We start from the raw sequence: 23,596 nt of genomic DNA on the forward strand, positions 1-23,596 counted from the left end.
TGTGCGATTTCTAGCAAGCAGTTAATGTGCAATGTCTGTGAGAGTAACCGTGTAGGTGCCAGGTGAGAGGTGCTGCTGTGTGCAACGGAATCGAGCTGTGGGCATTTTTTAGGGGGGAGGGTGGTGTTTGAGAAATCCTATTAAAGGATTAAATCTCTGCTAAAATAACATTCAGCCACAAAAAAAAAAAAAGGAGAAAAATTCTACTTACTGTGTTTATCTGTATTGCCTTGATGATCTGATTTGATTTCTGAAGATTCAGCCCCAAAGCCTCCAAATTCTATGTCCACACTGATGTAACCCAGCTCCTTTCTTTAGAGATGTGAGAGGCACCAAAACATAACCTGCTGGGTTTTTAGTGTCTGGTTGTACGTGGTTTCTGTCTCTGCAAATTGGGAAGGAAAGATCAAAGGGAGAAAGGGAAATACAAGCTTTGTTTTTCTTTGCTAAAGCAACAGATACGGAGGGGTTGGGTTTTGCTTTGATTTTCTAGAGATCTGATTTTGGCTTGCTTTTCTTTTATTCATGTGTGTGTGTATTTATAAAATTTTGGGGAATGTATCTAAGAAAAATCTTTGCCCACCTCAAGGATAACGAGCTTTTGAGATAGGTTGCTTCGCGTGACTTTATTTACATTGATTTTCTGGAAAATGAAGTGCTAAGTTGTGTATTATGGGCTTGCTGGAAAGGTGTCCAGCAGTTAGAGGTGCTTCTAGCCCGAAATTGCAATGTTTACAGCTTGGGAGCAGGACTGGCTGGGGGTTCCAGTGGCAGCATGAGAAGTTTGGAGAGAATACGAAGGGAATGTCAGGAAAGAGTAATGCCTTTTCGTCTGGAAAATATGTCTCTGTTCTGTGCTTCTGTTTGAGGTCTTCAGGATTTTTTTAATGTATTATTTCACGCTCCAGAAAAATCAGAATTGCTTAAAACAAACAGAAATGTCAGTTTGAAAATGTTTTTTATCTTTGCTGATGGTCACTGGAATTTTATTGCCTTGATAATTTAATTAGTTCATGCTTATTCCAGCTGTCTATTATTTATTTGATGTCCTCTGGAAAAAAAAATCATGTAACTGATAGATAAAGACAAAGCTGGAGGTTACAGATGGAGACATGGAGTTATTTCCCAGTGGGGAAATTTGTGTGCTGGGAGTTAAATGCCGATCAGGGCTTGGGAGCCGATGGCTTTTCCATGGTGGCATGATTGGAAATGGAGTTAAAGCCTGTAAATTTGGCACTTTCAAAGTGCTTTTAGCTCTAAATAAAAGAGAAAAAAATTTTCCCTGAGTCGCAGGGTGGGAACAATCGTCCCCAAAAGTGTTGTGGGGCAGGAGCCTGTTTTAGTGGGGAGGAAAGGCAGGAGCCAGGGATCCAAGCCCAGGAAGATGCTCTGGTGCCTGCTGGCTCCGTTTGCCCTCTTCACTTGTAGCTATCTGCAGGAGGTACCTGCTTCACTTCACAGGAGACTGAGTCAATCTTCTTCCCTAAAAAAACCCGAGTGAATAAAATTGATGCTGACGATGGTTTGGGTTGTTAAACAGCTCAAATTTGCTCTATTTGCCTGTTGGCCATTCTGTGTCATTAGTTTTATAGGTTGCAGAATCTCCTGGAAAGGTAATAAATGAGCTGAGATCACCGTGGAGAGGGAATTGATCAAACAGCAGCCAAAATCATCCTTTCAGGGGAATGGCCGTGAGCAACAAAGGGATTTGGAGGAGAAAGGCTGGAAAAATGAGCAAAAACCCAACCCCAAAACTGACCAGCGAGTTACAGTGGGCCGTGGCTGTGCCTGAATGTTTATTTTCTCCGGGCTCTCTGGCACTAAGGTTTACCTTTTGATATGATTTCTACAAGGAATGCCCGGTGCCTGCCGCGGTTTCCTGGGCGCATTCCTTGATCCAGAGCTTGGGCTCCTGGGGAGATATTTGGGAATTGTGTGTGTTAGGTGCTGGATGTTCCTGCCGTGCCCCACAGCTCCTTCTGCAGTGCCCCTCTGGTTCCATCCCTGGGGGGCTGTGCTGGGGCTGCATGGGGAGGATGAGGGGTTGTGCACGCTCAGCTGCTGGGAGGGAGCGCCGGGAGCCGAGTTCTTCCCGTCACAGAACGTGCTTGCTTGGGAGAATTCCTGTGACTTTATTTCAGCTTTTTGCCTTTTATCCTCCTGAAGGCTGCTGGGGTTAAAGAAGGAAAGTTAATGCAGAGCAATAGGAAAGTTGGCAGCAGCAAACTTCGTTATTGTAGCAGCGCTGTTCTCGTTATCTTGGGCTTCCTGATGGAATTTTGGGGGGAAAGAGAGGAAGCGAGAGGTGAAAGAGTGAGCGAGAGCTGGGCTTGCTGCTTGTTTAGCTTGGTCTCTGTCTCCCACCCCAGGCCTCAGTGTCCACCTCTCCAGCCCTGCCCCAGCCCCAGTTTTGTATTTTGGCAGCTGCAGTTTGGCATTTCCGGGCGTGCAGGAGTCCCTCTGTTCTGCTGAGCTGGGCACAGCGGCTCAGCCCATGGTGAGCACCAGGAGCTTTCTGGGGTGACATTGCTGCCGGTCCCCGCTGTATCCCTGTGCCCTCCAGGGGCTGTGCCTGCAGTGCTCTGGGTGGCATTTGCCTGCTGTGAAATTCCCTGGGATTGGAGCTTTCCGTGTCCTGGAGCTCTGCGGGACCATCAGGGTCACACTGGGGTCCCTGGGGGTGCTTCAGCCCCGTGACTCCCCGGGGTTTCTTCACCTTTGTGGGGATGCTCAGACCCAGGGATGAGGCAGAGGGATCATTCCTTCAAAGGAATCAAAGTGCTGACCTTCTGAAAAATACAGCCCCAAAGGAAAAAAATACAAATTTGTCTGCAAAAAGCGTATTTGTGATGCATATAATCTCTTTCGGTGCTTCTGCTGTGTTTGCTGAGGCTGGGTGATGGGAGACCTGCCTTGCTGTTGTCTGCTTAAGCAGGATTCAATGTTATTTGCCACAGGATTCATGAAAATGCCTCTGCCTGTATCATAGCAACCCCGTTTCCCACAGTCCATAAAAAGTCCATTCCTCCCGAGCAGCAATCCGCCGTCTTAAAGATTCAGGCACCCTCCTCGGCGGGGGAAGGGGGATGTGCCCCTCTCCGGGTGCTTCCCTGGGAGCTTAAGTGTCGGGATGATCCCGGCTTGTCCTGCCTGCACGGCGCTTTTAATGCTCTGTCTTTAAGGCAGATAAAGTGCTTTCCTTTCGGGTTTCTAAAGGCTTCCTCCCCCACCCTGGCTATTTCCCACCTCTGTTCAAAACCTCACATGACAAGTTGGAGGGGATGGGACAGCTCCGAGGTCTGTGACGCGGTGGCTCTGCCCTGTCCTGCCATTTGGCTTTTCCCCCGGGATGGCAGCAGCACAGCCCTGGCATTTGCCGGGTAGGGAGTGAAGATCTGCCCCGATGCCAGCCCTTCTGTGGGAATGCAGAGGTGCTTTCTCAGCCCGTAGATGACTGTTATTAAGAGCTGCATGTTCACCTGACTCCTGCCCCCATCTGTTTGCATAATGTGGTTATATTTCTTTTTGGATCAGGTATTCAGTACACAGCCCAGCTGCTGTGTATAATGTCTGAAGGAAAATTGCCAAAAATCCATGTAAGTTTTTTGGTTGGTTTTTTTTTTTTTTTAGTTGTTCTGTTGTGTTGTTTTTGTTTGGGTGTTTGGGTTTTTTTGGTTGCTTTAGTTTCAGTTTGTGACTAGAGCCCCTGTCTGTGTTGTCATTTCATTTCGTTGTGGTGCTTGGTTTGTGTGTTCAGCCGGAGTGCTCCGTGTGCCGTGCCTGCCTGCATGTGTGTCCGTGTGCTCCGTGTTGGAATGCTGATCCCTCCCAGGGAGCCTCCTGTGCCTTACATTTCCTGTGTGCGTTTTCTCAGCTGGGTGTGACAATGTGCTCAGTGTGTCTCTCCCAGTGGAACCTTGGGAGGGATATTTTGGTAAAACTCAGGGATTTGGATCGGAGCTGCGGAGGCTCCAATGAGGAGAAGTTGGGAAGCTTGAGGAAAACTCCCAAATGTTAATAATTGTGTAAGAATTGTCCTGTTTGAGGAAGGTGCTTGTGCAGGGCTTCCAGGGCTGGCAGAGGATAGTTCTGCCGGCTCCTGGCTTTGCCACAGATTTACTGTACGCACTTGGGCGCGTTCCTTTGTTCCTTTGTTGCCTTGTGGCTTCTCTTTTCCATCTGGGACAGAGGAATATCACCCAGCACTGAGGTGTAGCCATGCCTGATGCTGTCCTGTGTGTCCCCTTTCTGGCTGTGCAGTTGGGGAACGTGTGTGTGCCCATGTTGGCCCAGCTCTGCCTACCTGGGTTCTGCCTGTTGGAGCTGTTGTAGACAGCAGGAGCTGTGGTGATTGATGCTTCCCACTAAAAATAGATGCTCCTGGAGGAAGAGCTGCTGGAGGAACTGTGATTTATTGTCTTTATTTTATTAGTTGTGGTTGAATTTCTTTCCTGAGTGGAAATGAGTCTTAATCTGCGAGCACGACAGACGGCTGGGGTGGCTCTAACCAGCAAAGGGCCATGTGGCATCTGCTCCTTATTCCTGGTTTTCCTGGGAATTACTCTGGCGTTGTCAGAAACACCACCTTGATGGTGGGCAGGAAGCCCCCAGAGCTGTGCTGGTGGGGACTGTGTTGGGCAGCCTGAAAACTTCACCACCTGAATTAAAGAGAATTTTGGGGGATGAAGGGAATGCGTGCATGCAAGGATTTAAAGAATTAGGTCTGCATCTCAACTGACTCTAGTTTATCCACAGGGATATAATTTCATAGGAGTGTGCTGCTTTAGGCAGCTACCCCTTGTGCTGTCACAGAGCTGGGGAAACTGAGGCACGGGGTGGTTGCAGAGCGGCACATTTTGGGATGGGGGTTAGTGTGGCTGGGATCTGGAGCAGGATGCGGGGCTCGCCGGTGGGGGAGGGTTTTTGGCACCGTGTTTGGGGTCTGGCTTGTGCATTTTCCTGCAGCCCTTGCCGTGGGGCAGCGTCGGGGGCCAGGCTGGTGCCGGGCACTGTGGGCTGAGGCTGCGTTTGGGGGATTTGGGAGCCGGGAGCAGCCGAGTGTGGCCGTGCCCATGTGAAGGGCCATGTGGCTCAGCGCCTGCCCCTTCCTTTGCATCAGCTGAGACATATATAACACAACGTATGGGCTGCTGGCAGCCGGCGTGGGGCTATTTTCGGCTGCATCTGCGCCTCGGCGGAGCCGGGGCCGCGCTGAGCCCGCCCTGCTCGCCGGGCTGGGCTCAGTCTCCAGGGATGAGCTGTTCCCAGGGATGGATGAATCCCTGTTCTCCAGGGGTGAGCTGTTCCCCGGCCCCTTGCCCTCCTCCAGGACCTGTCCGGGATGGGCAGGGCAGGCGCTGACCCTTGTGGCTGCTGGGGACAGCCGGCGGCGTGCCCTGGCTGCCAGCGAGGCAGAGCAGGCTCACCGCACTTAAAGCAGCTCGGCTCTTTGTTTTCCCTTTTTGTCCCTGGGTAGAGCCCCAAGTGGATTTCTAGGCTGGTCACAGTGGTGACATGAGCCGTGTGTGCTCCCGTGTCCTCCTGTCCTTCTGGAGCGAGGCCGTCGCTGCCCGGCGCGCCCGGGGCTCTGCGCTTTGCCAGGGGACTGAGGCTGGAATGTCCTTCCCCTGGCTGTCCTGTTCCCTGCCAGGGCCTCTGTCCCCAGCCCTGGTCCCCTCCTGTCCCGCCTGGAATGCTGAGGACAGCGTTTGGTTTCCAGGGATGCCCTGCCCTGTGCCGCAGAGAGCCCGCAGCCTCGCCAGGCATCCCGCAAAATCCCTGGGTGCTGCTGGCTGGGTTTGTTCACTCCCGGGACTCGGGATGTTTGCCCCGAAATTCCAAAGGGTTAAGCCGCTGCTGGTGCCAGCCTGGGGGTTCTGAGCCCCTGCACGGGAGCTCAGAGCTGTGAGGGTGGCTGCAGCTCACGCTGGGAGATGCCGGGAGAGGAATGAGCCCAGCTCCGAGGGCTTGGGAAGGGACAGAATTGTGTAGGAACTGTTCCCTTGTCATCGGGCAAATGCAGTCTGGTCTCAGCTGCACAAACAGGAGCGCACAGCAAACCCCTAAGGATCTGTCTTCTACCCCAATAGGAGTGGGTTAATTTGCTGGGCATATCTGGGGAAAAGTTTTGTCAAATTAAATTGTTCCATTTGACAAAAGCATCAGCTCTTGCTGGCATTACCAGAAAACAGGTTTTTTTCAAAGCATTTCTGTGGACCTCATTCCCCTGCTATTTCTGCTGCTCCACTCCCCTGTATTGTGTTCAGTAAATCTGACAAGGTTCTCTCAGTACGTTGTGCACTGAAGTTTCTGTTCTGATACCAAATTTAGGGAAGGCTTGTTATCTACAGTTCTTTCTTCCCGGCTTGATAAGGTGCTGATTAATTTAATGCAACTCTCTTTCCTTATCTAGTTGAGCTTCAGTCAGTTTTAGTATAATCTTGAGAAAGCGTGATCAATCTTTAATGTTTGTTTTTAAGGTTTATTCCAAAGCCTTTTAGGCGCGCTGGATGTTCGCTCTTTTGTGAAGTTCTGGGAGAATTAAGTTAAAAAGTAGCAATTATAGAACCGGTTTTGAATGCAGATGAAACATTTTAAAGTTGCTCTAAAACAAGAAAGAGCAGTTGGCTCTGATGAAGTTTCAGGTGTTAAAATAGAATTGTTTTAACTCTGCTGCTGGCTGCGTAAGGCAGGGAATATCAACAGAGCTGTTGTATGGGGATGAGGATGATGCAGGGCTGAAGCAGAGTGCCTGCTCCCTCTCCAGAGGTGTGTGTAAGGTGAGAAGGGACAGGGGCACTGCCACCTGTCCCTGTGGGGGGAATTGTCCCCTGCTTTTGCCTGAGCACACAGGCACAAGGAGCAGGCAGTGCATGAAACCGGGCTGTCATCGGTGCGAGGCTTCTGCCGTGATTTGGTGATCAGGGGTTGACATCTGCATAGATTTTCAGTCTCCTCTGGTCCAGGGGAGATGGATTTCTGTTCCAATGCCCAGCAGCAGATCGATCCAAGCTCCTGGATACTGAGAGTTTTGCAGAATTGTCAAAAAGTCTTTCCTAAGGAATTAGAAGTGCACCCAGGCATGGAGCAGAGGAGCTAAACCTCCCAAACCTGCAGGCTGGGAACAAATTTGCTTAAGACTAACGGGCTGCCTTAGACTGTTCAGCCAGGAGAAGCCTGGCTTCTTCACTGCACACCCAGAGCCTGGAAAGTGTGTTCCCAGGCATTAACAGGAGCCAGACTGTAGATTTATGGAATTCAGAGAGCACTGGCCCTGCTGCTCCCAGCACCCCTCTGCGGGGGTGGGTGCTAAGGCCAGCCCTGATGTCCCTCTCAGCCCACTGCCATTTGCAGATTGTCACTGTGGTCCCAGCTGCCACAAAGCCCATTTTCCCAGCTGATTTGAAGCTCAGTACGAGTCTGTGTCTGGTCCCCAGAGCTCAGGTCTGGCTGGAGGTTGTCGGCAGCGCGTGCTCCGTGCTGCTCCCTTTGCCATCTCCCTCCCTGACTTCCCTGTCCCCTGGTCCCTCCTGCACTGTGCTAGAGTTGTGTGCTTTGCCCCAAAAATCAGTGCTGCTTTAATCTCTCTTTTCCAGCAGCTGCCAGGCTGTCCCTGTCCCTCCTCCCCACACATGTCAGGGCACACATCTGTACACACGTGTGCAGGCATTGCTGCACCTCCCCGTGGGTCGCTCTGGACATGGCCAGGGAAACCTATGCATTAAAACACATGTGCATATGTTTTCCTTCCCAGATATATTTTGGAAAATATGAGTCAGCAGCAGCAGCAGCAGGCAAGAACATATTACATAATCTCTGGGAGCCAGGAAAACCTCGCAGTGTGTTAGGAGGGAGGCTTTCTGCAAGCAGCAGCTTTTACCATCATTTTGGGGCCACACATTGGCCTGGGCCCCTCGGTCAGTGGCCTCATTTCCATCATATCCTCCTGTGTGCAATGCAGGGAAGCAGTCACAGCAGCCTTGGGTTTTGGTATATTTTTAAACCCCCCCAGTACTGGTAGAATCTCAGGGCTGTGCTGTTGGTAACGACTTCTCTCTTGTTCCTTAACATGTTCTCCTGCACAGAGTCTGTGATTTTCCTTTTTGGTTCCCCCCACTCCCCACCTCCTGCTGTTTTCTCTCAAATCTCAGCACTGAGAGAAATGGCACATGAGTGCAGCTGGAAATAGCTGCTGCCCCCTCCGCCTCCCCTCTGCTCACGGCCACCCACCTCCTCCACCTACTCCCAAATGGGAGAGTGAAGTCAACAGCCACTTTTAGCCCCGGGCTGCTGCTCCTCGGCTCTCCCCCTCTCCCTCGCCGTGCGTGCCCTGCCCACACAGGATTCAGAAGGGCTTCATCACCGTTTTAAGGCTCCTGCAGCTGGATGAGCACTTGTCTGCTCCCGTTGGCGCGGGGGGATCTCTGCTGGAGCGTCAGGGATCAGAGGGATGCGCAGTTTGCTCCGTGCTGGCCGGGCAGGGAGGGGGGAGCAGCAGGAATTACGGACACGAAGAGGAGCACAAACAAAAATCCAAGCGAGTCAGACAGCAGGAGTGTCAGAGGTTTGAATCCTGGGCACATATGGGAGCGCTGGCACGGGCAGGGATGGGAGCAGGAGGCACGGAGCCCCGCACGGCGGCCGGGTGCTCTCAGCTCTCCACGGTGCTGCATCTCTGCTCCTCCATCTCTAATGGCAGCCCTAATTCCAGGCGGCTCATGGAATCCCTGTATTCCTGCAGGATGCCTGGAAAGCCTAGGAAGGGAATGGGCGTTAGCAGAGTGAAAGGAAAGGAAGGAAAGGCCTTGTTTGTTTTTAATTTGCCCGATAAAAGCCAAAGGTTTTGAGCCGCTTTGATCTCTCAGGGCAGTGCAAACGCTTTCGCAGTGGCTGAGCCCGTGGGTGCCTTTCAAGCAAAGAGAAAGCTCGGTTGTGGTTTTCCAATATCAAAGCCTTCCCAAGGAGGCTGAAAATTGCCACGCTGGCTGAGAGCAGGAGTGCAGGCAGCTCCGTGCCCTGGCTGGGACAGTGTCTGAGCCACTGGCTGCAGAGCACATGGAGAGAGACACAACAATTGGTGGTGACAGAATAATCTGTTGATCCAGAGCACTGTTTTCACCTCTACTAGCTCTCGAGTTTCTGGTGTTTGGAGACAAGAGAATTTAAATCTTCTATATTTTTAAAACCAAAAGTCACTGTAATAACCAGAAATTCTAATGAGCTCAGCAGAGGGGATGGGCTATTCTGTCCACCATCCATCAGGGCTCTCCATTAGTTATTGAAAAGCCTGGTTTGAGCTGTGTTTGCCCAGGGTTTGGAACAACTGGGGAATGATGGGGCCCTCCAAGGGCTGGGGTCTGGGGGAACTGCCCCCCATTCCCCACCTCGTGCTGCCAGGGTGATGCTGCAGGGGCTGTTTGATCTTTCTATGTCTTTGTTTCTCTTTCTGTAAAATGTACAGAAGGAAATTGCCCTTTCCTGTTCAAGGGTTTGGCAAGTGAGGATGCAAAACGCTGTGTTGGAGGCAGGTGGGATTGGAGCAGATGGATGAAAAATGCCTCTCACCCTCTGGGGCTTTGCGGGGGCCCCTGGCAGAGCAGAGCTCCCACCCAGGAGCTCCCTGCTTTCATTTAAAGCAACATCTTGAATTCCACCCGAGATCCCAACAGTGATGTCAGCAGGGCTCCACCAAAGATTCATTTGGCCTCAGATATTTTGCATATGCAGCGTCAGAGCTCAGCTTTCTGTTTTTGCAGCTAGAGAAGAGCTCTGCACCTCGTTAGAGCCTTCAGTAATAATACACTTGCTCTCTGTTATTAATTCATCTAAATGAGGCTTTTTTGTTTCTCTAAGCCTTTTGTGGTATTTCTGTGCTGTCGAGAAATTCATCTGCATTAAGTAGAAATACCTCAGTAAAACCAGGAGCTTTGGAGTAGCTACTCAGCCTCTTGTGGCCTAAGCTGTGGGGCAGAACCACCCAGGGTATCCACAATTCCCTCCCCAAAGCCACCAAAAAGAGCCAGGAGAGGCTCATGGTGCACAAAGGAATGGCACAAAAGGCACCCAAGGCAGCCCAGCCGTGCTCTGGGTGCTGGCATGGCCTGGCAGTGCTGTCTCTGACTGAGTGACACGAGCTCACATCTTAATTCTGAAATCTTTCCTTTTTGAGCTTCTATGTTTGGCCATCCTCTTCCCAAAAGGAGTATTTGTCCCTGGGGCACCTTCCCTTCTGTTCTGTCAGGACAGGCAGGACATGACTGTAGTGATTTTCTCAGCTGGTCAGGGAAGACTTCTGCTCCTCCTTTGAACAGGGGTCCCACAGCTGGAAACATCACTGCAGTGGGTTTTGCTGCCCTTTTTGCCTCTCTGTTTCTCCTGCAGACAGTTTTACCTTTGCAGGGTTTTTCCAACTCAGGTTGAAATTCAAGCCATAATAATACTTGACATTCTTCATCCCAGCATCTTAAAAAAATCTTTTCTGAACTTTTAAAGCCTTTAAAGCCTTTGTGCTGTATAAATACTTGAGTACTTCTTCTATTTTTAAATGAAAATGGTGCCTGAAAACCCTCAAAAGTCAAATGAAGATCAAAGGCTTGGGAATACCAGCAGCTCTCTGTATTATTCACAGCAGCTCGAGACTGAGGTTGTATTGGCAAAGTGCAAAGGGACTGCCATGCTCATAATGATGCAATAGTGGAATTATGGAATTGCTTGGGTTGGAACAGACCCTAAAGCTCATCCCATTCCACCCTTGCCATGGGCAGGGGCACCTCCTATTATCCCAGGTTGCTCCAAGTCCCATCTAGGGAGCAGTTCCAGGGATCCAGGGGCAGCCACAGCTTCTCTGGGCACCCTGTGCCAGGGCTTGCCCACCCTCACAGGGAAGGATTTAGGATTTCTCCTCAATATCCCCTCTAAACCTGCTCTCTCTCATTGGTCTCTGGTTAATCTGTCCCAGCTACTCTGTGAAACTCAGCCTTGATGCTCAGGAGAGCTGGGCTTGGTGTCTGACATTGCTGCTGCTGCTGCCTGGATGGAAATCCCACGTTCTGTCATCTTGTTTGAAAAGAAGAGAAAACTAGAGAGGGGCTCTGCACCTCATCCATCCCAGTGCAGGAATGGCCACAAATGGCTGGAGCAGGGATAGTGGCAGCTCTGCCCTTTTCAGGGGAGCTGGCCTGCCTTTACAAGGTTTTCAGCAAAGTAAATCTCTTTTCCTGCAGCCCAGCCTTCCTCACTGTTTTCCTCCCTCTCTGTGGCTTCTGAGCAGGAATCAGGACAATAGATAGAAATTGATGTCCTGGAGGCATATGACAAGGGGATCCTGAGGGCTCAGGGCAGCTCACAAAAGAATTGCCTCTGATAAATGCTCCGAGGTTTCTGTGGGTTTGCTCAGCAGCTGCAGTCAGGGCTCACAGTGGGGATTTTTACCACTGCCCAGGGAATTGTTCCAGGGCTGTGTGAGCCACCACCAGCAGCATCCTTGCTGGAATAAAAGGTAAAAATGGATGCAGAGCAATTTGGCCAGAAGAAGAGTGGAAAGAAAAAAAAGTTAAGATCCAAGGAGTGGCTGTTGAAACGCAAAAGGATCTAGAAAGCAAAGATGCAAAAATAAAATCAGAAGCGGAAATGAGTGATGTTTTTCCAGCATTGTGTAACTCATTTTAATTGCAATCCATCTAGAAATCTATTTGAGGCAAGAAATCAATGCAGAATTGTGGAGCAAAGCATTGGCCTTCCAGATGTTTGCAGCTTTCTGGATTGTTATTTTCAGCTTCCTCCCACACTTTATTTGAGTCCCTCCTTCCTGGCAGTGGCCAGGGAAAGATGCAGGTGGGCAGTGAGGGCTGTCCCAGGGCTCTTTCTGCTCTGAATTTGCCTCTTGTTGTGTCTTGAGGAGCACCCTGGAGTGGTTTTGGTGGGGTGTTGGAATGTGGAAGCCCCGGGGTTTCTGTAGGATCACCCCAAATCTCCCAGGTGTGGCTGAGGGCTCAGGGCAGGCTGTTGTCCCCTCACAGGGAGTTTTCCCTGGGCAGGAATTCTGTGTGAGTGCTGGAGCTGGGGCCATGCCGTGCTCTTCTCTCCGATCAGCTCCTTTAAATCCGTGGGATGAGGTTGTGTAGCACAGCCATGGCAGCTGCCTCATCATCTGGAAGTCCTTTCATTGAATGGATTTCCCAGCTGAAGAGACTGGTGGAAGTCCATCAGTGCTCAAGGCTTCTGGTAATTCAGCAGAATGAAGTTCTGACTTTCACAGATGTCATCCATGTCATTCCCAGCAGTCTCCTGAAAGGCCAGCATGACATTTCTCTTGGATTTGGTGGCATTTGTGAGGGAAGTTTTACCTTGTCTCTGGTCCATCCTCAGCGTTGGGGGCTGCTGAGGGTGCCTTGCTTTGAATCCAGTTTTGGCAAGGGCCTTGTGGAGACTGCCCAGAGATGGGTCTGGGCAGAGCTGGGGCTGCAGGAGCATCCCTGTGCTCCTGGAGGGAGGGAGGCTGTGCTGCCATGGCCTTTGGAGTGTCCCTTGCTCTGCTCCTGCCTCTTGTCCTACTGCAGATGGAGTCAGGTGCTGAGGCAAGGACAGAGTTCCCCAGGAGGCAGCCAGGCTCCTCAAAGATCACACAGCAGCTTCACAGGCAGGTGAGGCTCTGAGAGCAATCCAGGGAGCAGCTGAGCTTCCTGACAGCCACACACTGGCATTCCCCACAGAATGGCCCAAAAGCAGCGGGGTCCAGGTAGGGAATTCACCTTCACCTCCCTCCTGGCTTCCAAGCGTGTCCCCTCACCGTGTCACTGTCAGGCTGTCACTGCAGGGTGTTAAATGTGTTTGTGTTTAGAATACTGGCTTGGAGCAGCAGTGAGAAATGGGAACAGAGTGTGCAGCAGGTTAGGATGGGTTGGGATGAATCTGATGGGATTGCAAGCAAAGGAGCCATCCTCAGTCTGTGGGAAGAAGGCAGGGAAAGGGAACATTCAGGCTTTTCCAAATTGAGAGAGTGCAGCTGGAAGAGGGGGAAGGATACAATGCAGGAGGTAAAACTAAGAATAGAGGAGTGTGTTATAAAGGGAAATCTGGGGCTGGAGGTCAGGACAAATTAGAACATGCAGAAAATGTACTCCACTAGGCCATGGATTTGTATTTCTGGAAAATAACTGAAGTATCTTCACGTGGGGCAGTTCTCATGGGATTAGAGAAAATATCAGAACAGGTTCTCAAAGAGACAGTCTTCCTTTGGCCTGTGAGCAGAACAGAAGATTCAAATCTGGTTTTTGGAGCCCAGACCCCCTCGAATTCTGAGAGGCACAGCTTTTCCTGCAGGCACCTCTGGGCAGCACAGCTTGATGAGGGGCAGCACCAGCAAGATGTGCTCAAAATAGAGTTTATTCTGATGATGATTGCAGAGAAGGGCAGCAAATCTCCCAGGACAGATGGAGTCAGGAGTAGAAGGGTTCTGGAAGTGGGCTGTGGGTGAGCTGAAGCAGGAGAAGGCAATGTTTTATTGTTAGTACATGGAGTGGATCCAAGCCTTTTACAGATGGGTGGATTTGCCAGTTTGGCTGTGCTGGAAAGCTGGGCAGTGGAGCCATCCATCATCCATCCATCCCTCTGTCCATTCATCCATCCATCCATCCATCCATCCATCCATCCATCCATCCATCCATCCATCATCCATCCATCCATCCATCCATCTGTTCATCCATCCATCCTTCCATCATCCATCCATCCATCCATCCATCCATCCATCCATCCAACATCCATCCATCTGTCCATCCATCCATCCATCCATCCATCCATCCATCCATCCATTCATCCATCCTTCCATCTGTCCATCCATCCATCTGTCCATCCATCCACCCATCCATCCATCATCCATCCATCAATCCATCCATCCATCCGTCCGTCCATCCAACATCCATCCATCTGTCCATCCATCCATCCATCCATCCATCCATCCATCCATCCTTCCATCTGTCCATCCATCCATCTGTCCATCCATCCACCCATCCATCCATCATCCATCCATCAATCCATCCATCCATCCGTCCGTCCGTCCGTCCATCCATCCATCCATTCCTCATCCATTCCTCATCCATCCATCATCCATCTATCCACCATCCATCCATCATCCATCCATCATCCATCCATCCATCCATCCATCCATCCATCCATCCATCCATCCATCCATCCATCCTGGCTGCAGTGTCCCAGCAGTGCTCTGGGGAGTTGCTGGACTGGAAGCTCAGGGTTTGCTTTGGTGGTGGTTTGGTGCAGACTGTGGTTAGAGGTGCCAGGAGCTGCACATAAGTCTTGGGTTTGGCACTGGTCCTAGAGAAGGAGAAGCAAGTTAGTGAGATCCTGCAAATGAGTGTTTGGGTTATTGCTTTTGAGAAGATGGATGGAGGTGGATTGGCTGCAGGAGCAGGATTTCTCTTGGCAGTTCAGCAGCCTGCCCCAAGCCTTCCTGGTGTGTGTGGTGTGGTCAGAAGGGCTCTGGATTTATGGGTGACCTTAGGAAGCACAGGCAGTGCTGGGGGAGCTGGGGTGCTGCAGAGACAAGGCCACAGAGCCTTATCTGTGTCCAGCAGCTTCAAGGTCTGATTTTTTAAAAGGCTCCTGTATTTATTACCAAGAGCACTGGGTTCTTCTTCTGACATAAAATAGGCCTTAATTCATAGATAATTCTGTTGCATCCTGTGCTGCTTATTCAGAGCCTCTCCCCACCTGGTGTTGGTGCATAAATGCAGAACAGACTTTCCCCCCATTTTCTCTCCCTGCAGGAGCTCCAGCCATTTTAAATCTGTGAGCTGGAACTCCAGGGATCTTGCTCATCCTGCTGGACCTAAAAGTGGAGCACACAGGGGACATTCTGGGAGTTTGGCCATGAGCCCAAGACCTTTAAAATCATGAACCAGATTCTTGGTTAGCTCAGACTTTGGAGCTTTCCAATGTGTTAGGGAGTCACAAGATTTTTTTCAGCTATCAGGTTTTAATTTTTTTTAATTAAAAATTAAAATTAACAGTCCTACACTGTCCTGCATTGACATAAGATACAAATTATTTAAACCACTCCACTTCCAGGAGAATCCTTTTGAAAGAAAAGTATGTATTTAACCAGTTTGTGGAGACAAACATTAAGGTTTAGTTTCTTTGGAGTCTGTAATAATGAATATGGCCAGGCATTTGTAAGCTGCTTTCTACACACACTCACTACCCATCCACCCCAAGAAGAGGCTGGGTTTTACTACCTGATGTATTTATAAGCTAAGAATATAAAAATTCTATAGGCTGTTACATGTTGCAAACACACAGTGTGAGCACAACATTGATTTGTGCTGATTTGCACTGATTGCAAATTTGATTTGCATTGATTTGCAGCCCCACCCATCAGGAATGACCTGCCCAGGTGCTGGGGGATCCCAGGGCAGTGAAGGTGACCCTCTGTGCATGCAGGGAGTGTTGAGCTGTGTGCAGCTCCAGAGACCCAAATCAGAGGGTTTGGACACCTGGGCTCTCAGGTGCTCCTTTGGGCAGGGATGTTGCACATCCAGACAGAGCTGGCTGCTCCCAGATTCCCACGGAGATGCTCACATCCACTCTGACTCACATCCATGGCATTTCATTGTTGGGTTGAAGACTGTCTAAAAATTCCCTGGCATTTCTCCAGAGAGAGTGCCAGCAGCCCTTAAACTCAACTCATTTCCTCTCCATCAAACCACGGAGCTCATCAATAGCAATCTCAGGCTCCAGCAGGGAACTCGGAGGTGGGTGGGATTTGCCACCCTCCACAGCCTGGTGGTAAATAGGTCATTACCAACACAACAGCAGGAATAAAGCACAGAGGGGCAATTTGGAGAGGGAGAAATGATGGTCCTTTCCCTTTGGTAGCAGGTATTTTTGCTGGTGCCAGCAGAATGATTTAGGGATTTTTTTCTGGTTACTGTATGCAATCAATGAACAGCATCTTATCATAGGTTTGTGTCTGGGGATTGACAAATGCTCAGGTGCTTTTGCACCTCTGTGGTTGTTTTTGTTAACTAATGGGAGCTTAAAAGACAAGGTGAAGCCCAGGAGCTCCCTGCAGACTGCAGCTCTTACCAGCTCATTGGAGCCTTTTCCCAGCAAGTTGCTCTCAGAGCCCTTTTTTTCCAGCAGGAATGTCATATATGATAGAGGGACTCAGAGGGGCCAGTTTTACCTTTAAAGTCTAGGTTTAAATTTTTTTTCTGTTCAAAAAAAATGTGTTTCGACAGTTTGTCACATCGGCTCAGCCTGCCACGTCGTGGGCAGTGAAGTGTTAGGAAGGAAGAGCAGAAAGTATTTTGATGAAGGATCAAGTCAACTCACTAATGTTTTTTGAACATCTCCTGTGTTGACCTTGGTCCACACAGACACCCCCAGCTCCTGCAGCTCTCCTGGCTCCGGGAGAGCTTCTGGAGGTGCTGAGGGAATTGCCAGGCAGGGGTTGGGGAGATGGCAGGAAAAGTTCTTGCAGGAGGTCTGTGCTTTGCAGCAGAGGCATTTGCCAGCTTCTCCTGAAGCCTCCATCCTGTGTTTATTTTGGAGCTGAGGAGGAGGGAAGGAGGGAGGGAGGCATCATCATCCTTTTGGTAGCTATGGAGAGTGGGGAGGGCAAAGTCTGTGGAGCACAAGAGCCCCCAGATCTCCACGCTCAGCTTCCAGAAAAGCCCAGCCCAGTCCCTCCTGTTGGGGTTGTTTTTATCATCAGACAAACATTTAATTATTTTACCTTCACGCTGCTACTGAAGCAACTGAGAGAACTACAGAAGATAATGCACTTCTATTTTTATATCTTACACTAATGAAGCTCAGGCTGGAATTTTCCCCTGCACAATCGGCTGGAACAGGGGAGGAAAAATTCCGAGGGAGAGGAGGAGGGAGCGAGACGCTCAGCATTTAGCAGCGAGCGTGGCTGTGGTTGGAGCAAACCTGCAGCTCTGGAAAGTGAGGACAGCAGCATTTTATCCCTCTGCAAGGATCACAGAGCATGTTTCTCTGTGGTGAGGGATGGATGGAGGCAGTGACACTCCAGGACTGTGCTGCTGGCTCTGCTTTCTTGGCAGGGCTGAGCACCAGGGCTGAGCTGCCCCCAGCCCCCAGCGTGGGCTCACTTGCTCCCTGGAAAACATCCCCTGGGACTTGGCAGGAGCCGAGTGCTCCATCAAAAGTTCATGAATATGTTGAGTTGGAGCTGCGTGCAGCCTGCTGGGAGCGCCAGCACTGGGACAGGGGGGAGCAGGCTACATCAGAGAGAGTAAACACTCTGTAGGGACTGGAACATTGGTGGGAGGCAGGTGCTTGGGGCTGGCCTGTGGTGACACCTTAATCTGAGGGGGCACGATGGCAGTGATGGCCCCTGAGCTGGATGGGTGTCTCTGGGGAGCTCGGCTTACCCAGAGCTGCTGTTTGCAGCTCAGCATCAAGATGAAAATCCGGCCTAAAGTCTCCATATCTGATAAGAATTTCAGTGCCAGGCAGCAGAGATTTGGCCTCACTGCTGGGAGTCAGCCTGGCAGGATTTGGATTGCAGCTCAGCTGGGATCAGCTGTGGCATCTGGGGCTGTGTGGAGCAGCCCCTGTGAGCCCCTTTCGAGGTGAGAAACTGCTCCTAAGCTGCTCAAGGCTCCTCAAAGAGTCAAGTGAAAGGATTTGACATTTTCTTTCATAAAAAAAGAGAAGGAGTAATCAAGGCACAGTCGTGCATGGGTTTGTTGATTTGCTGAACCGCAGCGCTGTCAGTCAGTGGGAAATGAGACATTGGGTTTTATTTGGGAAACCTGAGGGGGGAAAGTCAAGTAGAAATCCCAAAGAAGCAGCATTTACATAGGTTTTCCAGCAGCTGATTTGAGCTGACCTGAAGGCCATGGGTCCTGAGCATCCTTGTGTGCATTTTGGGGGTGGTAATGTTCAATATCCGCACCCTAGAGAAAGCAGCTGCACTATTTCAATACCTGATGGGTGTGTCACAGGTCCCTTTGAAGGGGACAAAGAGGATATGATCCAGGCAGGAAAACCAGGAATGTGCTTGGAGAGTCACCCTCAGATCTCAGAAGGTCCCTGTAGAAATTTGTCCTCTAGAACAGTGCCCAAATGTGGGATGGTGCTTTATAGTGTCCATAAAAACAGCTGTTGATGAAATTAATCTGGGAGGGAAGGGCAGCAGAGAAAGAAAGATGAAATTTTACAGCCCCAGCAGTGAGTAGATGAGAAGTGTAAATCCACTGATAGTGGCTGGAAAGGCCCTGTTTGAGCCCAGGGAATGTCAGAGCTTCAGTGCAGCAGGACAGGCACCAGCAGCCCCATTGCTGCCAGCACTCCTGTCCCTGTGTGCAGATCTTTGTCAAGGCCAGGGGTGGAGCTGCCTTGAGCCTGGGATTGCCTGTGGTGTCCATCAGCAAATTGTTGGGGCACAGCCTTGGGCAGGGCTTCAGGCTGCCAGGGAAGAGCAGCGTGGCCATGAGGGCAAGAGGAGGGAAAAAACAATAAATCACTTTAGTCCACTCAGGGGAAATAGGGACCTACATGGAGGAGCTTTGGGGAAACTCTACAGCCCAGGAAAGTGGGCACCATGATTCCCTGGGATCCTGAGGTTCATCATCTGTTGCTGTTCAGCCTGAAGGGTCCCATGGCAGGTGATTTCAGATTTTTAGGAGAAGTTTTATCTCAAAAATACAAAAAGAGCTTCAGACATTGGAACATCACTTCCCAGAACAGCTGTGGCTGCCCTTGGATCCCTGGAGGTGTCCAAGGCCAGGCTGGAGCACCTGGGATGGTTTTAAAGTGTCCCTGCCCATGGCCTGAGCAAGATGAGCATTAGGGTTCCCTCCAACCCAAAGCATTCTTTGCAATCCTCCTTCCTTTGGTGGCACAGACAGACCAGCTGGGTGCTGCCACACCATGCCATGATTCTGTGAGGAGGAAAGCTGGGAAAAGGAAATGGCACCAGGTTAGCATGGGAACCAACTCCTGGGAGCTGGGAAGGACACCTGGGTCTGTGATGGAAGCTGATGGCTGAGGCTTCCTGGCTCACAGGAACAGTTTGTGCCTCTGGCCTTTTAAAAATTGAACCTTGAAAATCTGGAGGAAATAGACTTTTTATCTGGTTAGTGTTTTGGACCTATAAAACTGGAAGTCCTAATACCCTGTAAAACATTTGAGGCAATTTGGGAATATGGCATTCCTTATTAAACTCTGTGGGTTTTAGAGACTTCTTGGGTTTTCACAGTGGTGCAGGCTGTGACATCTATAATGTTCAACAGGATCCTTGAAAAATTGAGACCAATTTAACAAGAATAGCTGCTGCCTTGGTGCCCCAGCTCTTCCATTTCTTTCCTGCCTGGAGTTAAGTTCATAATGGTTTAGCAGAACCTTTTTAGTTGCTAAAAAGATTATTTGTGGTCTGGGCATAGGGGACTGCTTTGTGACAGATATTTTAGCAGAACCATTTGTCCATGGCTGGAATAACAAAGTGAAATGTCACAAGTACAATATTTTGAAGGTCAGAAATCATAACTCTTTGCATATTTTCAAGGTTATTTTTGAGCAGTGTAACAAAATATACTGTTATTTGCGAGTTTGAGGGAATATAAACCTCTGTGGATAAAGAAGAGACCTGGCAGTTGTTTACAGCTGATGTTTCCTGATGTGTGGGGGGTGGCAGGGTGTTTGTACCAGACCTAGAGAGAAGTCCCAAAATGCAGCAGCAGGGATGTTTTTCTGTAGCTGGAATTTTACTCTGTGTCTGAAAATCCAAAGCCCCTAATGGTTTAAACAGAGAACTGGTGCACATCAGAATTCTGTGGCACTGGGATATTTCCTCCTCTGCAATGCCAGGCTTGTCTTTCATCTCCTTTTCTCTTCATTTCTGCATGAACTTTGCCCAGTTTGCTGCACCAGGCAGAGGATGTTGGTGCTGTGCTCTCTGCAGGTGGGATGCTCTGTGCCTTGCAGGCTTTCCTGGAATTCTGCTCCCAAATCTCTGTGTGTTTACAGGGTGAGCAGCATCCCTTCCATGTAGCTGTCTGTGGCCCTTGGGAAGAGCAGGCAGAATAAATATTCCTGATTTTCCTTCACACACCAAATTCCCTGAGGTGGCACAACCATGTGGTTGCATTTCTTCTCCTGCAGGAAGCTCACATGAGCTCTCAGAGGCTGCAGGACGTTGCCACAGGAGCCTTTGGTCTTTCCCCTTCCTCTAATTGATGAATGATGTGAGGTTTTTTAGGGATCCCATAGCACCTCCCTTTTTCCAGTGTTGCCTGATGAGGAGTCTGAGCTGAGAATTCATTGCTCCAAGACTTTCTTCCTCCTGATGCCTTGTGAAGGCTGACCTAGAGCAGAGGCTGGACAGAGCTAAAGAATAAAGCAGGGATTTATTAAGAGGCTTGAATAGATCCACCTTGGGCAGCACAACCCAAAGTGGTCACAAAATGCATGACCAAACACAGGGTCTCTCCCTGGGATCAGTTCTGCTCCATTTGCACCTTGCAGTTCATTGTCCAGTTCCAGCCCCAGCCCCTGCAGTCCCACCCTGCTTGTTTTTCTCTCCTCAGTCCACAGGGTTTGTGCTCTTGGGCTGAGATTTGGATCATTTGTCCTTGGTCCCCAGCTGGAGCAGCAATTGTTTTGTCTCCCTGCTCTGTGCAGAGAGCTCACCATCCCATAATACGACATCCATCCACACACTAAAGCAGCACAGAACCTGAAAAACAGAAAAGCTGAAACCTGAGGTATCACTCCAAAGCCTCCATCCCTGAGGCTGGTCCCTTGCAAAGGCAGAGTGGGCAGCCTTCACCCTCTAGTCGTGGCTGCTCAGGGCTGCTGTGTGTTTAGAGCACAGAAATCAGGAGGAATATGTGAGAAGGGAGAGTGGTTGCGCTCAGGTCTGGCTGTGTTATCCCAAAGCTGTTCCAGGAATGCCCCAGGGCTGCCCACAGAAGGACATGGGTAGGAAATACGATGGAAAATGAAATGGAAATGCAGAAAGTGCTCACCTGATCTCTCAGTTAAGATGCCATCCTCTCCTGACATCCACAGTCCTGGGTGTCAGGGTTTGGAAGGAAGCATCAAAGGAGTGCCTGGGCTGAAGGCTGTTGGGGCAGAGAGGCTTTCCTGGGAGGAGTGGCTCTGCAGCCTGGGGAGGGATGGGTGCTGGTGCTGCTGCACACCCCAGGGTCTTCCTTGTCAATGGTTAACTCCTCTGCAGGGGCTGTGGGAATCACCCCTGTGCTCTGGAGTCAGGGTGACACTCCCAGCTTGGCCCAGGGAGCTGAGCTCTGCTTTGGAAGCAGGGATTGAATGGTGTCTGTTCAAACTGAACCAGCCAAGGAGAACCTGCTGGCCAGGTTGTTTGGGGGAGAGGGGACTGAGCATGGTGAGCTGCTCTGAGCTGAATTGCTCTTCCACTGTGTGGAATGCTGCACCCTGTGAGATCCTGTGCTGATGGAAAATGGGAAAGATCAATCCAAGACTGCAGGGAGCCCTGGCCAGGCTGCTGTTCCTCCCTGGTGGAGGATGTGCCCTCTCAGCCTGGCCTGGTGCTCGCCACAGCCACCACAACACAACATTTTTGGCTGGTTTACCATCCACCTGCACATCTCCTTGGCTGCTGTCTCCCAGAGGGATTTGAGTGTGGTTTCCTCTGAGTTTAATAATTGGTGAGGCAGCTCTGCTCCCCTCTCCAGGCTTGTGGCTGATGTCTGTGGCTGCTGCAGGGAGAGGCAATGTCCTTCCTGTGTCAGCAGCACAGCTCTGAGAGGGTAGATCTGGATGGCACAGAGGTTTTGAAGGTGTGTGCACCCTTTCTTTGAGCCCTCAGTAGATTCTGTGCCAAACTCTCCAGCAGTGAATGGAAGCTGAGTGGGAATTGCTGTTGTAGGACCTTCAGCCCACTCGTGGTCTTTCAGAAACAAGGCACACACAGACTGAAAAAATCTACCAGTGCTGCAGATTACTGCAGACAGGAGCTTACAAGCTCAGAGCAAATCTCTGTTGCTAATTTTCCAGAGGCACCACTGAAAGAAAGAGAATTTCACTCAGTACACTAAAAAAACACTCAAAAAAAGCCAAAATAAAGGGAAGTCCCTCCAGCTTTCAGTTCCAGAATTACCCTGATGTATCAGCTGCCCACGGTTTTCTCTGCAGAATGTCCCTTGGGTCCCTCTGAGTCTGGAATTCTTTCCAGCACTGAGGATGGGGAGTGGAGGAAAGCAAGGAAAGCTCCTCTTCATCCCAAGCTGAGCCACAGGAGGCTGAGCATCCCCGCGGCTCCAGGCATGGCTCTGGTGCCTTCCCACGGGCACCATCCCAGCTGCCAGCTGGGCTGCAAAGGTTGGCATCTGTAAGGTCCCCAGTTTAAAAATAACAGAGAGAAATCTCCCTTCTGCAAGGCCCAAATAAAAAGAGGATGGTTGAGATAACAGTGATTTAAAACCTCCTGGTACTGCCTGGGGCACTGCAGGGAGGGAATTGCAGGGCCATGACAGCTTTTCCATGGACATCAGGTGCTTTCCTTGTTGTCCAGCTGGGGAAACCCAGTTTTCAGTTTCGTTTTTCTTTAGGTTTTCTTCAGTTTCTGTATTTTTCTTTAGAATTCTTAGGCTTACTCTGTGCTTTTCAGCCCCGCTGCACTGGGTTTGCAGTGGGGAAAAAAGAAGTTTAGGAGGGTATGGGAGAAGGTTGTGTTGTGTGGAGCTGAATTTCTGTTAAACATCCAAGGTGCTGGAGAAAACTACTTTCTGTGCTGGTCGAAGCAAGGAATTTGGGATGAGATGCTGTGAAGTGTTCAGAAGCTGAAAATGCAGGGTTGGGAGCAGTTCTTGGATCTGTGACCTGCTGAGCTGTGTACTGTACTTACAGTATTGTGTACTGGAGTTCTCTTCTTTAGGAGAAATTTGGTGGATTTTGGGGTTGGAAGGGTAGATAAATAATGCCAAGGGATGCTTTGCAGCCTTGAGGGAGGCCAGACACAGGCACAGGGCTGCTGCCTCATGGCTGGGATATTCTCTGGGAGCCTGGAAGGTCTGAGGGAGGGATGGATGGAGGGATGGATGGATGGATGGATGGATGGATGGATGGATGGATGGATGGATGGATGGATGGATGATGGATGGATGGATGATGGATGGATGGATGATGGATGGAGGGATGATGGATGGATGGATGGATGGATGGATGGATGGATGGATGGATGGATGGATGGATGATGGATGGAGGGATGATGGATGGATGGATGGATGATGGATGGATGGATGGATGGATAGATGGATGGATGGATGGATGGATGGATGGATGGATGGATGGATGGATGATGGATGGAGGGATGATGGATGGATGGATGATGGATGGATGGATGGATGGATGGATGGATGGATGATGGATGGATGGATGGATGATGGATGGATGGATGATGGGATGGATGATGGATGGATGGATGATGGATGGATGGATGGATGGATGGATGGATGGATGGATGGATGGATGGATGGATGAACAGATGGATAGATGGATGGATGGATGGATGAACAGATGGATAGATGGATGGATGGATGAAGGGATGGATGGATGGACGATGGAT

The 23,596-nt window shown here is 50.2% G+C and overlaps 1 protein-coding gene across 4 annotated transcripts in view; it reads left to right on the forward strand.

The window, feature by feature from the left end:
* The window catches only part of ARHGEF9 (Cdc42 guanine nucleotide exchange factor 9), a 206,685-nt gene that overhangs the window by 92,095 nt on the left and 90,994 nt on the right, over positions 1-23,596 (forward strand). The window lies entirely within an intron of this gene.

The sequence above is a fragment of the Fringilla coelebs genome, assembly GCF_963513975.1.
Source record: "Fringilla coelebs genome assembly, chromosome: 11".
NCBI lineage: Eukaryota > Metazoa > Chordata > Aves > Passeriformes > Fringillidae > Fringilla > Fringilla coelebs.